At 42.3% G+C, this 15,490-nt stretch overlaps 1 protein-coding gene across 2 annotated transcripts in view; it reads left to right on the top strand.

Moving 5' to 3' along the window:
* Positions 1-1,257: 1,257 nt before the first annotated feature.
* RORA (RAR related orphan receptor A) overlaps positions 1,258-15,490 on the top strand; it is a 396,584-nt gene continuing 382,351 nt past the window's right edge. The window contains exon 1 of one of the 2 annotated variants that reach the window (XM_064668337.1): positions 1,258-1,395. The gene's annotated coding sequence lies outside the window, so the exon portion shown is untranslated. The remainder of the gene's footprint in view (positions 1,396-15,490) is intronic. The other variant, XM_064668334.1, reaches the window with a different exon arrangement.

The raw sequence follows: 15,490 nt of genomic DNA, 5'->3' as shown, positions 1-15,490 counted from the left end.
TGTGTGTCGCTGTGTGGGTCAGTGAGCACTGGCATGGATTGCCCAGTGAGGGAGTGGGGTCTCCCTCACTGGAGACATTCCAGAACTGTCTGGACCCAATCCCGTGCCATGTGCTCTGGAATGACCCTGCCTGAGAGCTTGGACCAGGTGACCCACTGTGGACCCACAGGTGACTCCCAGTGGGGAAGGGACCATTCTGTGATTGTGCTCGTTACTGTTCCAGGTGATTCTTCACTGTTGCTTTAATTAGGAACTGAGGTGTGTGGGATTTATTAAATAAAGCCCTATGAAGAGAGCTTTGCTCTCCTTCCATCCATCCAGGATGCAGGAAATGCCTTTCAGACTCATTCTGCTGCATTTTATCAAGCTGTAGTGAAGGCTGTGACTGTTCCCTCAGTGAACTTCAGAGGTGGCTTCGCAGACCCTCTGCTGCCTTCAGGGTGGGCACAGCAGACAGACAGACAGACAGACACAGACAGACAGACAGACACAGCCTTGACAGGCAATGCACCCGTGCTGTGCACAAAGCAGGGCTGTCCTGCAGGACACTGTCCCTGCCAGGTCACAGCTGCTCAGGTGGAGCTCTGCAAAGCCCCGAATTGGACTAATTTTCCCAAGAAGTAACTGGCAATTAATTAGTAAATAGTCTGCAAAGCAAACCCCAAAATGAGGTGTTGACTCCACAGTATATTTTACAAGCTCTAACAGAAGATTATCAGGCCACCCTTGAAGCTGGTTCAGTTTGGTCACTGACCCATACTGGGGGCTGCCAGGGACAATTTTCAGTGGCTCTGTGTCTTCCACCACCCCACAGGAGGGGCAGCCCTGGCCAGCCTGGTCAGCCTCTCTTCAGGTATTTTGGCTTTTAAATGGCAACTGGATTATTTCTGGGGTGTCTTAAGTCCATCACAGCCTTGCAATGCATGTGTGATTATTTTAATTGAGGGAACTGTGGAGTGTGTCTCCTTGACTCAGTCACCTGGCTTCTCTTGGCTCTTCCATGGTTTCAGGAAGGTTCCATTTAGCAGCCTCGTGACAATGTGGCAGTTGTCCCAGGAAAATGGCAAAGTGTGACAAAGGGAGAGATCTGTGCACACGTGGGGGTGACACTACCTGTCACCTGGACTGTCAACATCAGTGACAGCCTTCAAATGAGTTGTCTTGCTTACAGCTCTCCTAAGCCACTTGTGTTCCTGTAAACTATATTCCACAGTAAATACACTGCTGTTTATTTCCCTGCTGCAGGGTAAATCCTGTCTGAATTCATCTGTGCAAGTGCAAGAGGGGATTTTCTCCATGGCAAGAGTCTCATTCAAGTTGGAATTTCTCCCTGTGGACCAACACAGCCCCAGTTTATGAGCAGGTTTCTCCTGGAATGCTGAGGACTCGTGTAGGGTGAGTACAGTTGTTATGAGTATGATATGAAATAGTAAGGCATGAAAATAAAGCCACAGACTGGAAATCAAGAGAGGTAAGACTTTTTATAAATATTCATTTTATTGTGTGTATTTTCTGATTTTGCTTTTCAGCACTGCATAGTTACAGGTATTGCAAATGCTAAAATTTGCCCCATTACCCACTGGGTGGGGGAGAACTTGTTCTCAGTGGAGTTTAATGGTACCAAGCCCAGCAAATTCACTGTCACATGCCTGTTTTTCTCCTCGTTCTCTGTGCCCTGGAGTTACCCTTGTTTGTTTAATGTGTATGTCATGCCATAGTGCCTTGTACAATAGCTTTGCTTGGCTGCCTGCTTGGATGGGGGACTGAAGGGAAGGAGGAGGATGGATTCCCCCTCCTGCATCTCAGGGCAGCAGTGGAGAGTGCTTGTTAGGTCTGCATTGTTTTGGGGGGGAGTGGATCAGAGTTTAGAGTGTGCTACAGCTTTGTGGGATTAGCAGAGGCTTGAGGGGCCCAATTTAATTGAGTGTTCTGGCTGTACTGCTTCTCATGTCCTTTGCTATTATGGATATAGAGAATAGCTGATATCTAAGACTGAAGTGAGCTCCTTATTTCAAATTTTAGAATATTCATCAGTAAAAAATAAAAATACAAGTCGAGGGGGAGGACCCCTATAAATTGATGTTTGGTCATATAATAGTCACCATAAGGGAGGGCTGAATATAAGGAGCTTAGAGTGAGGCTGGACCTATTCCAAACACTTTTTACACTCTTATGAAAAATTTAAGGAAATAGCATGTTGAGGACTTTCAACTTTAATTATGAAAAAATAAATTATAAAATCAGACTGTCTGGCTGAAATCTCTTGGACTGTAACAATAACATACCTTTCTGCATGTCTAATGTAGTATGCACTTACATGGGTTTGATTTTAGACAGAAGCTAGAGAAGTCTAGGTTTCTTTTTCAAAAGCACTGTTAGATAAGAAACCTAATTTGAGTTTAACGACAACTTATAAGGCACTTTTCCCCATGCCCTAATGTTAAATGAAGGAAAAGAGAAAACATTTTATTTTCCTTCTTCTCCATATGATACCAGGGTACTCATTAAGCAGTCCCCTTACATACTTCCAAGCTAACATGGCCAAGCTTTTACTCTGTGGTTAAATTATTTTTATTATGGAAAATTTATTTATTAATTATGGAAAGACACTGGTACCCAGAATGGGGAACTAAGTCAAGCTGGAAGCCTCACTTTTGACCTGTGACAATGCTTCCCACTTGTGGAGAGCCTTCCCTAAGAGGATCTGCACGTGGCCCACAATCATTAACAAATTTAACTTGCCAGCTGTCTGGGTAGGTGAGCTCTGTGTAGTGTGCTGCTTCTGCAAACGGGGGAACTGAGAGACATCATTTCTGCTTTATTGCCTGAAAAAGCACTTTGCAGAACATACGGAAGACACACTTGCCTGGAGGAGATTGGAGCATAAAAACAGACACAACAGAACAAATGGATGGGAGAGAACAAAAGACACTGGGGCGAGTGAAAAGAGGAGAAAGGCTGCAAGAGCATGTGGTCACTTTGGGAGCAATATGTAAATCTTCCTGCTGTGGCTGTGGATTTCATTTTGTGGGATGGGAGATTCCTCAGTGATGTCACACTGGTAGAATTAAAAACCTGGGCCAGGTTTGAGGAGTGTCAGGGCCACAGGTGAAGTGATGCTGAGCAGCAATATGGCTCAAACTGGGAGGGAGAGAGCAGTCTGAAAGTGGTTCATCTACCACAGATAACAAAATAGAGAGTCTGGCATGAGTGGGACTTGGCTGAGTCACAGAGTGCCTGGGTGTAGGTGTGGGGAAGGCAGCAGGCTGTGCCAGCACCGTGCACAGGGCTGGCTGCGTTGCTCAGCCCCCCGTGGTCATGCCAGCAGGTCACGGGGCAGTAGAAGCCACCAGACTCAGTTCTTCTACCTTGAGCTTCCTTTGATGCATTTTCTGACTTGGGTGATGGATGTACAGTAGATGATTTTGAGGGAAAGGGAAAGCTCTTCCTGTGAGGTCATTTAAGAAGGTCCCTTTCCACTGTGACTTTTGTTCTTCCCCAGCTGAAATGCATGGCATCTGCCATGGAAGGACAGGAAGCTGGAGAGGGCAGTGGCATCAATGTGCATTATTCAGGGTTCTAGAAACTGCTATTACCATGTCTCATTTTACATCCAGAAATATACAGCTGCTGAAAACGAAGCACATTGGTGGACCTTCACCCACGGGATCAGTTTTGTAAAAAGTTGCATGCAGAGGTGGAAAATGGACTTGACTACTGCGTGCTAGAAACTATTGGCTATATTTTGATTAATATTTGTCACCAGCACCACTTAATGTCAAATGCTTATTCAGCTTATGATTAAAGTCATACAATGCACTGCATAATTGTAAGTAGGAGACATTTGTGCATCTGGTATTTAAATGGAGTATGTGTACTTTGCATTCCAGAGCATCCCTAAGCGCTGCTGTTAGAATTGTCATTTTAAAAATATGTTTTGTCCTGCTTTTAGAGCACATTTAATCTTTTCCCCATTAATCTGCTTTCCCTAAACCTTTCTCTAATTCTTCTGAAGGATCCCCCACCTGCTGTGCAGGCTACACAACACAGTGAATCTAATCATGTCTGGAATTATCATTTTTATCAGTTTAATCCATATTTTTCTGTTATTTGCTTTCCAAAGCCTTAGACATTTTATGCACTGTGGTAAGTAATGGAGCAATTGTGGTGGTTAGTGTCTTTTCAAAAAAGCAGTGACAATACAGTTAAAATAATCAATTTAGATTATTTTCTGGAATGCAGTATTAGTGTTCCATGGAAGTTAAGCTTGATCCTTAGAATTATGGAATATATTTTAGACTTCAGATGGTAGATGAGTGGAGAAATGTCCTGTGTTGTTCAAGCAATCGTTCTGAGTTGTTCTGATCAACACTTGCACGTTCTTGGTTGTACACTCAGCACTCTGCTACCTCCCTGAATCTGTTCATGTTCTTTTTTTTCATTAGAACTCTTTATATTCATATTTTCTGGAACACTTTCATGAAATTAATTCCAGCTAATACAGCAACTGTTTTCTTTATGCTGTGATTTCCTGTGGTGAAGTGCAGTTCCAAAGGTTTGAAGAGAGCACTGGTGTCATTCAAGCAGGTGCTTTTATGTAGCTCATCTAAATTTAAAATCACCTACAGAGGAGAATTTTGTTTGGTGTCCCGTTCCCTCACTGCTGTTACCTGTGTTGCTGAGGGTCATGGGCAGGTGCTGGGCCTGGCAAGGTCTTCATCAAGCAGAAACTCCAGCAATCCCCTGCACTAATTGGAAGGGAATGTTTTGCCAGGGATGGAGGAGATGCTGAGGAGCAAACTGGAGGACTTCATCTGGTGCCATAAGCAAATAGCTACCGAGGTGCCATCCTGGTTTTCAGGTTCCTTTGTTATGTCAGAGCTGCTTTTTCTCTCCTGCTCCTGTCCTTCACTTCTTGTTTAGCTGGGAGCTCAGGGATGCTTGGCAACAGCAAGCTGCTTGTCTGTGTAAAGGTCTGGTAGTGCTACACTGGTGAGGCTGTTCTGTAAAAATGTAATTTAGCAGAATCCTTGCATAAACTCTCAGACTGTAATACATTTGCAGAGAGCTGTGGTTTGTACTATTTTCATTCAAAGCTGGACATTAGGGCTCCAGCCACATTTCATTATCCATTTGAATAACATTTTTCAATTTAAAGCTCTCTGTCTAACCACGAGCACTAAATTAATAGTAGATTCTCTCCCTGCCTAGTGGGAACACTAAATAGATAAATAAAAATCATTGCAGGATGATTGTAGGTGCTGTGGGCTGAAAGCCAAACCAGGCCAATTCAGCCTTTGAGCCCTGTCTGTCTGTCTGCTTTTCTTTTTCCTTGCCCATCATAATAGGGTATTCAATTATAATCTTTTTTTCTGCGTGCACAGTGGAGGTTTGCATACAGTGGCCCAGAGGCATTATTAATCTCAGTGCATTTGGAGAGTGAGTGAAAAGACTAAAGGTTTGGGGGGGGAATCTCTCCCCCCTGTAGCTGTATTCATCACTTAGGGTCTTTGTCAAAAATGTACTTTTCTTTCTCCCTCCCCCCATTCCTTGGAGCATAAGCTGGAATTGACTCCAGAAGTTAAAGGACAATGGAAGCATTAGCACAGGGATTATGGATCTTCTCATGCAGGATGGGGGTTGGGGGGAGAAGGAAGAAGCCTGCTATTGGCAGGATAGAAATTTAAAATTTGTGGCTAGACCAGAGAGTACCACGACATGAGGAAAAGCAACAGTGCAATCTCTAATCATGTGGAGCTTTTCAGGCCACTGAAAAGAGTGTGCAACAACCATTTCTGAAGCTGGCAAATAACTGGGTTACAAGTTTAAGGGTCTAAAGAAAACTTGAAAGAAAAAGAATATGAATTTATGTGTTTTGCAATAGAAGAACAGTCTTCTAGCAGCTCGTGCCTTTCTGTAATTGGTCAGATGCTCTAGGAATGGGAGGCTCTATAAATGATTTGGGACTGGTTCTCTTTGTTGTTTTTTTTTAATGAGCATTTCTCTCCAATACTCCCACAGAGACTTGGGGGTTTGGAGGAACTGCATGTTGTGGCTGTGACTGAAAGAGTTTTGGTTGCATTTGGGTGGGTGTAAAGCCATGAACTGGATTCAGGTGTTCAACTCCCTAGATCAATTCAACCTGATTTCCAAGGCGGTTTTCTGCAATGCGAGTAGCTTGGATCAGCCATGGAACACAACAGAGCAATTAAAAATGTCATCATCTCTATTTGATGGAGGTTAACCATTCAGGAATTTCATCAGTCCAAATTCTCAAATCCATAAATGTTGTTCCTTCCTGCAAAGACACTAAATTTTGGTGCTTTCACTTTGGTAGCCGAGCTGATTTGTGCACTGCAAATTAAAGGAGCATTATTGCTTCCCCTGCCTCAACGAAATTGGTTCACCCCATCTGTAGCCACATGGAATTACTCACAGAGCTTTTCCTACTCTTCCCAGGCGGGTCTGGCAGATGCCCTTTGATAACTGGAGTCTTTAAAAGAGAGTGAGGTGTTTATTTGTTTCTGCGTTATTAGATTCTTTCCAAACATTTGGGTGCCAAAATATTGCTTGAAAAAGGTTTTCAAACTCACTGATTTGCCTGGGCATGTCTAAGTAGAAATTTTAGAAGAAAATCTATTATTATATTGTCCAACTATATTCTCAATGCTGTTTATGAAAACTGCATTATATGCTACTGGCCTAATGAAACAAGGTGAGAAATTATTTTAATGTCAAATAAAAAGATAGCCCTCCCTTCCCTTGCTCACCCTGCCCTTTTCCTGGAACTGCTGCAATAACTGCTCAAAAGGAAAAACAATAAAATCTAAATTATCTGTTATGTCTTTAGAAAACAAACAAACAACAAACCCCAAACAAACTCAGCCTCCAAACTTGCAGAATTCCTGGTGGAAGCCTTCACGCCTCCCTCCTGGTAAACTGGTATTTTACAGAATCTGATTTAACCTGGATAATGCTTTAACAGTGTCTTCCAGCATAAAAGCTTTAACATTTCACATCAGGACCTTGATTTACTTACCATCTGCTCAGAGGTCTGTCATCAACAGAGATGATTTCTAGCTCCCTTCAGATAACTGGCGTTTGGCAGAGTTCTGCTAAACAGACTATAACCTTGAAGACAAGGAGTATATGAGAACTCATGCAGATCAGTTCACTTTTAAGGGGCTTAATAGTCTCTTTTCCTAAATAAACCTGCCAAATACTTCAGTTTGCTCCTGGTTTTTTCCTGATTATTCTTTTTTTATCCTTTAAGTCAGAAAAAAAACAATGAGACCTTGGAGGCAGTGAAGAAATTATTTTTTAATTTATTTTTATTTACCATGAACATCCTTAAACTTGCTTTTATTTTTGTTTTTATTTTTTTCATGACTCTTGCAATGGTGACTCTATCAGAAGAGTTGATCTGGAGATTAATGTATTTGTGACAAAATAAAAATGCTATTTTTTTCTGTGTCATTCCAGTAAAGTCAAGAAAATTATTAGGATCAATTTGTCAAAAGTCAGGCAGTCAAAAAAACAAGTGACCTCAATTTTAGCTTTAATAGCAAGTTTGATGTTTCAGGAGGTCAGTAACACACTTCTTAGGCCGTTGAGTTAATGACAGAGTTAGTCATTAAATTTCAAGAGCAAAAATATGTCTGGAGAGGAATCAGCATGCTGAAGAGCTTGCTTAGATTTATGTTTAGATGCTGCTTAGATAAACTTAGCAGTATTTGATTCAGATTTAAGTATGTGAGGAGTAGTCAGACCAGAGCTGCTTTTAGACCAAGAGGCCAAAAACTTCTGGAAAGTAAAAGTCTTTCTGTTAATTTAGCACATAATTATAGAAGTTTGAAAGTGCATCATTCCAAACTACCTCAGCTCCCAGAGCAGGAGGGGTTCTGCTGACAAATGCCCCCGTTGCCCAGCGTGCACAGCAGAGTGGGCACCTACCAGGGATGGCTCTTCCCATACATGGGATCAACTGCAGGACACAGGGGTGGCTTCTATGTTTTATTTTTGCTTTTACTCTTGGTTCAGAATCTGCTTTTTTTCTATGTGGCTTTTTTGACTGGTTGGGTGGGGAGGGTTTTTATGGTAAGCTGAGTAGTTCTCTTCAGACAACTGCAAAGACTGAGTTCTGCAGCTGGGCCAAAATCAACCCAGAGGAGCTTGTGTTGAGGCCAGGACACCACGTTCTACCTGGTTAAAATCCTGCTCTGGACTTCTATTACGGTGACAATTCTGATTGCTCACTGTTCCCATTTGTAGCAATAACTGGAAATGTACTGCTGGGTAAAGAGTTCAACTCAGATGAGTTTGATCTCTACTCTTCTGCCTCATCTTTCAAGCAGGTTTCAACCTGCAGTGCTCAAACCCCCTTGGCCACTTGAGGAACAATTGCCAGAACCTCGATGTCTTCATGGAGGATTCCTTTTCAGCCAAACTTCCTCGTAACGTTTTTAGCCTCATCTCATTAAAAACTGTCAAAAATAGGTCAACTTTGCTTTCTCCTGTCAAAAGAAGCACCGAGCAGTTACAGGAGACTGCAGTGTGAGCCACAGTTGTGTACAGGCAGATCCATCCACTCTGCATCCAGAGCAAGGCTCAGTGTACTCACTCCGTGGTTGTGGGTTTGCATTCAATGTAGTTTTTGGTAGCAGGTGGGTATATAGTCTGGGGTGAAAAAAGAGGCAAATTATGGGAATCCTTGCAAGCTTGCCTCAGTTAATGTTTTCCCAGCATTTTTTTTTAGCCTGGAATGTCTGTGTGTTTAATGGCTTCTTTATTATACTGTTAAAAACAAACCAGGATGGGGGGCAGATTTAAGGAACAGGCCACATGCTTACCACTTTTAGGTTTTTACACTAGGATGGAAGCAAGCTTCCATGTCTGCTTTGGTGCCCATTTTCTAGGTAGTTCCAGCAAGTTAGCAAGGATTTTTCCACCACCCTTCGAATTTAACATCCCATCCCATGCTGGCCCTCAGCTCCTCACTGAAGTGAGTGAGGAGCTTATGCAGTGAAGATCTGGTAGCAGATTCCGTTCTCCTTTTCCATGCATTTGAGCAGTCCCTATGGGTTGTTGACAGTGGGTGGCTCTGTCAGGTGTGTTCAGGGTTTTAAGGAGGTGAGTACATCCCAGTGCTGTCAGTGATGATGAATCCGTAGCCACCCAGCTGGTTTTGAGCTGTGAGAAAAGTGGACTGGGTCTTGGGCTTCTGTTGGAGAGGTAACAGAAGAAAAGCATAAAGAGTGGAAAGAAATCCATCTGGGTTCAGGAAACATGATTTTCAAAGGGCACCTGACATCTCTGCTCCACAAAGGGCTGGTGGATCCTCAGAGGCTCATCAGAAAGCACTGATCACATTTGCTTTGTGGCTTTTTCCTGGAGAGCAGGAAGGGAAGGGGGTGGCAGTGAAGCTTGTGGTGTGAAGCTGTGTATGAATATGGAGAAACAGGGGAAAGGATTAAACCCCAATTTGCTGAAGGCACAGCCCAGCTTTGCATGCTAGCAGCTTCCAATAAACATATGTCAAAAGAAAGAGCTTAGTCTAAATAGGACTGCCATTACTGTTACTCACACACAGAACACAGAGGTAGAGTAATTAGCTTGAAATTATATAACAATGCCAATCTGCTTTTAGGTCTTGGGAGGCCAGTTGGGAATTCAACCACAAACTATCCTTCAGTCTTTATTTTGAAAGCATCCGAGTTGCAAAAGGAGACTTGTAATGCTTAATTTGTCAAAACGTTCTGCAATAAACCCTTGGATGGCTTGGGTATCAATTTTAATGGCATTATGCCTGCTGGGCTTTGTTTTCTCTGTTTAAGATGAAAAACTGAATAGCAGAACTCTGAATGGTGTCCAGGTGCAGCAACACCTTTCTGTATTGCTTTTTGAATTCCTGACTATGCACTAGGACTGCAATTAATTTATAATAAGGTTTGGCACAAACCACCATAATTCGGCTCTGAAAGAGCCAAAATTAGCTTAGCCATGATTAGCCTATGAATGTTTCTGTACTGCTGGTGATTGACAGGAGTCCTGTGGACTTGGTCCTACAAATAGATCTGATTCCTCCCTCAATGGAAGGGGCTTTGTTTACTGCTAGGCATGTTAAAATAAGAAAAACCACTCTGCAAATGCATTGTTCTGGAAACCCTTAAGCTTGTTGATGCTGCACAGGCAGCATTCACAGGCATCTGTTTGGATTGGGAGCCACTGTCGTCTCTGCCCGTGCACATGTTCCTTTTCTTTTTTGGGTGTGAACATCTTCTGTGTGCACAAGAAGGGCCATTTGCTGTGCAGGAGATGAGTTTCTGTGCCCCGAAGTGTCTTTTGACAGAGGTCCAAACCAGTGCCACTTTTCACTTGTAAGGTGTTTAACCTAAATATTTATCCAAACAGTAGAAATGTATTTCCACAGAAATGGTAGTTTTCTGTTCTGGCTCTGTTGTAACATGTGTCAAGAATTTATTTTGACCAAGTCTGGCATGTTCTTGGTGGGATTTTCAAGAGGTTTAGCATCTGTGTGGCACTGACCTACAGTGGAGGAGCTGGAAGGCTTAATTCTGGAAATCTCCATAAGCTTGGAGGAAGTTGGTAAGAAAATAGAATATGCCATGATCAAATCTGTTTCTCTCTGAGATTAGTAGTTTATTGGTACTAGAATATTATTTCTTTATAATGTAGTTTCAGCTAAATTTGTCCTTGTTTCCTTGCACTATTTAAATTTCTTCTTCTGCAGCTACATTCCATGCTCTTACTCTCTGTGTTTTTTATCATGCTCTGTGGAACTCACTGCTGTGTCAATCTTCAGGCAATCTCTCTATCTTACTTTGACCTTCTGCAAGGTATCTCTTCTCTTTTCAAGCATCACCTACACTAATACCTTAAATTACTCTGACAGTCTTCTGAGCAAAGAATGTGTTACACTGAAAGATCTGGAAACATAAACCTCTCCAAGTGTTGTATTTAAAACAGAAAAATCTCTCCTGTGGCGAGGAACCAAGGCTTCCAAATGTAAGGGTGGATTGGTTGCCCCATTATCGGCCCCGCTGAGCCGGTGAAGCAGCACCAATAAGGGATTTTCACCTGCAAATGTCTGAGAGAAAGAAAGAAGGACTCGTAAGTGGACAGAAATCAATCTGTTTGCTGATCTTCCTCTGGCCTGTGACTCTTTGTCATTCATGGATGGCACAAATTAAAGAACCTGAAGGAGCCAGGATAAATGAGGGCAGACTATCCCAGAAATAAGGAGCTGTAACCAGGTGTTTGACACCACTCCATTTTCCCATTTCCATGCTGAGTGATGCTCTGGCACAGAGGGAGGGTCTTTCCTGTTCTTTTACGTTGTTCTATTAATTTTAGGTGCCAGAGATTACAACAGCATAATTATTTCTTCAGCACGTAATATTATTTTAATACATTTTTTGTATTTCATTTTCTAAATAGCTGGTCTTTTTCTTAAATGTCCTGGGTATGTTTCCCCGATTTACTTTCTCATTTAAGACTGTAATGATCTCTGGAGCTGCCAGAAGTATTAGATGATTCTGTTAAACATTTGGAAACTGTCCCAGTTTCTGCTTCACCTTCAGAGGTGGTGATCTTCTGTCTAAAGTCCTCCATTGATCTTCTGTCTTTCAAAACTTCTCCAAAATGCATGAGAGCAGACTGAAAACGTAAATCAGGCTTAAAGGAAATGTATTCTGGTATCCTTACTAAAAGTAGGTAAGTAGAAGGTAATGCAGTCTGGTCATGAACTCCCTGCTAAATGAAAGGGCCCAGATCTCCTGTCATCCCCTCTGCTGCTGCGGATCCCAAATCTCACAGCCCCACTCACAGCAGGGCTTCTGGCTGGAGATTTACTCTTGGAACAAGCAGATGTGCTAAGCTTGTGCTAATTGAATCTGGTTGGATTCTTTATTAAACAGATATTTTCTCTCTCTTTTTTTTTTTCCCGAGTCATTCTTACAGATCTTAAACTTTTGCATTGTTTTCAAGCTTCTGGGAATTCGTTTGCATATAACAAATAGTTAAGGGTTTTTAATACTTATGTAAGCTTTGGGAAAAAAAAAATCTTAATTCAGAAAGTAGATTAAATTCTGCAAGATACTTTTTGGACTCGGAAGTGGGCACATCTTCCCATGACTATTTTAGTTTTTCAAGTTATCTGATATATTTTCAGTATGATCAAAATGTATCCAGAAAAGATAGTACCATTCTACCAAAAATCTACTCTTTAACAACATTTTACATTAGATATTTGTACTCAATGCCAGCTGTGTCCTCTTCTTCAGGGAAAGATTAGGTAAGGGAGGGAGCCTCTCCACTGCTGCTGGCTAAGGAAATTCAGTGCTAATCTCTGGGTGCCTTGGGGATGACAGGAGAAAAGATTTCAAATAATGTTGATTCTTGATCAAACTTGATTTTAATAAAAGTCTTTTCAAGAAGAGTATGTAATTGACCTGTCTTTGTTCAGCCTAATGTGATTGAGAGGAGAATTAAATAATAACTGACAGAGACATCACTTTTTTAAGCACACAGAAACAGCTACTGTCAAATATGCAAACACAGAAAGGAAGAAAAAGCCTCAAACTGCTCTGTAGTTTCAGCAGAGATGAATTACATCAATAGATCTCCAGCAATTCTGAATCTGTTTCAAGGAGTGTTTTCAGTATAATAAAAATATACTTTCTTACTACAATCGTGAATGTCAGGAGTGGCTGGGAACAAGTCTGAGTAGAATAACAAATTTCTGGTGGGTGTTAGTGGGCACCAAGCCTATTATGCTGCAGGAAACTTTCACTGGAAATGTGTTAGGAGGCCCTTTGAGTCCTCCTGGCTTGCTCAGCCTTCCTTGCTACACATCCCAGTGTGCTGTGCCTTCCAAAAAGGACCCTGTTGCACAGAACTGAAGAGCTAAACAAGATAAAATGCAGGCAAAGGATCCCAAAGCCAAGTTTTGAGGGAGATGACTTGCTGGAATAATCTGTCCATTGCTTTATCAAATACTGGGAGACATTCTCAAACCACATCATCATTACAAGGCGAGCAGGAGGGTTCTGTTCATAAAGCAAGAACCAGCCCCAGGAGACAGAAGGTTTGGAGCAGCTCGTGGGGAATGGTCTGGCATTCTGGGGACAAGAAACTGCAACCAGGAACCAGTGCTGGGAGAAGTTTGTGGTGAGCTTGGAAAGGTGAACTGCTCATCACAGATTCAGGGCTGATGCAGACAAAGCCCAGCTCTGCTCCAGGACAATTCTATTAACCATTATTTTGATGAATATTCTCAATGCAGCCAATATAGAGGTGTTCATATGTGTGTATATATATATATGTATGTGTGCATTTCTTAATTAACCTCAGTTCTGGAGAAGTGATGCCTTGTTCTGTTTAACAGAATGAATACTGATAATGCCAAATAATTTGATAGCCAGAAGAGGCTAAAAACTTCTCTGGGACAATAAGTATTAGCTCCAGATTCATTAGGTGGAAACAGTTTGAGCTGAGCAATACTTAGTTTAGAGCAGTAAATGAAGCATTAGCTGGTTTATCAGAGTAAACAGGAATGATATTTTGATCTGTAAGGGGTGGAACGACTCTCCTGCTACACTAAGTGCAATTGGCTGTTTATCCTGGTAGACAGTAGAAAGGGTAAAAACCAATCCAAATCCTGCAGTCTGAAGTGAACATGGCAAACAATCAAAATCATGGCTAATAAAACACAGAAATCAGTACTTGGAGTGAAGTAGCCCACTTTTAGCACCGTGAGCTGCCATAAAGTGGGGGTTTTTTCAGCTCAAATTTTCAGAAGATAAACCCTGTTCATCCTGGGAGGTGTAGAACAGCAGGTCCTAAGAGCTTGTAGTGGCCATATTTTGCTTCATGCAGCTTCTGTGCACTGCTGGGAAAAGAAAGGTTGTGATCTGTGCCACACATACAGCATTTCTGTGAGAATTCAACTAGTTAGTTCCGATTAAACTTGCCAGCTAAAAGGCAGTGACCATAATTTGTGCCATAAGTAAACAGAGCAATTTTATGATCAATTCATTGACTTTGTTGTAACCGATGGCAAGGCTTTACAATCAGCACAATATGTTCAAATGATCCCTTTCTCCCCAGCAGCAGAGCAGGAGGCTGTGCCTGCTGGAGCTGTGCAGAGCCCTGTCGTGCGAGCCAGTCAATAAAGAATCACAGTAATCTAATCCTGAAGAAAGACAAAAGCGTGAATGGCCTTTTTGAGGGCTCCCTGAGATGGAAATGACAACTACTTGGCAACAGCCTTTGCAGAGGGTCCAGAGCTGATGCTGTAGTGGGGAGGAAATGCCTCTCTGTGGGCTGACATGGCTCTCCAGTGTTTCCTTCTCCTCAAAAATGTGTGGCCGAGGAATAATCTCCTTTGAGCTTCCCAGCCAAGAAGCAGCAGGACTGCCTTGTTCAGGGAAAGTTTGACACAGGATTGAACATCCACCAAAACTGCTGCTGCTGCTGTTCAGTCTGCATCTGCAGGAATTGTGTGCATTCCGGGCTGAAGTACTAGAATGAGGTGGATGCTGTCCCTTACGAGAAGTCTCTACAGTAAAAAGATGGAGAATATGTCTTGCTTTTGCCTTTTCCATGGAATTAGGATGTCTCTAGAATGTAAGACTCGTATCAGAGCCTGACAGACAGTGGTTGGTTTTCCCATTATCAAACATGGCAAAAGAATCTTCCTCTTGAGCCACATCCTCCTGTGTTGCTTTACCTGCCTCCAGCACTTGGTATTTGAACACAAGGGGAACCTTGCAAGGGAGAGCTTGGAATCTGTGAACACGTTGAGCTGCTTGCTTGCTCCTGAGGATATCAGAGACCAGATCAAAATGCAATTATGCAGACACTTGAATGTCAGATCGACTTCTTAAGGTGCTGCTTCCACTGAGCAGCAAAATTCAAGTATTCAAATGAATTGTGGGGAGATCTTAACAAGGATGGTCCCGCTTCAAGGGGCACAAGGCAGTTCTGGGCTTCCTCTAACACAAAAATGGATGTTACAAGTCCAGTATTGCATCTTATCTAAGATGTTTGTGTTCCTGGGGTCTGCTTTTCCCTCAGCTTTACTTTATACCCAAAGAATTTGTAGTAGAGATACAAAGATACTCTTTGAAGTTAAACTCTGTAATTTTTGTGTGCTCCTCACATTTTAATGAATCAGGGAAAAAACACCTTTTTATATCTTCCTTCTTGACTTCTTCTGGAAGAAATAAGAGCAGAGTGGCATCTGTGACACTGAATCAGAATATAGTGCTCCTTTTGAGAGCCTTCTGCTGAGAGAGACAATGGAGGCTGCAGGGATCAAAAGGGTGGGAAAAGGGTGCAGCTGAGATTGTGCCAGATCTGTGACACAAACTCTGTTGTGAAAACGAGACAACTTGGAACGTGGAGGTTGAACCAGAAATAGGAGATGGGGAATAAAGCTGAGCTGGAGAAAATCCTTGGGGAGAGTGAA

Source organism: Pseudopipra pipra, chromosome 12, assembly GCF_036250125.1.
Source record: "Pseudopipra pipra isolate bDixPip1 chromosome 12, bDixPip1.hap1, whole genome shotgun sequence".
NCBI classification, from domain to species: Eukaryota; Metazoa; Chordata; class Aves; order Passeriformes; family Pipridae; genus Pseudopipra; species Pseudopipra pipra.
This window is presented reverse-complemented; position numbering and strand designations above follow the sequence as displayed.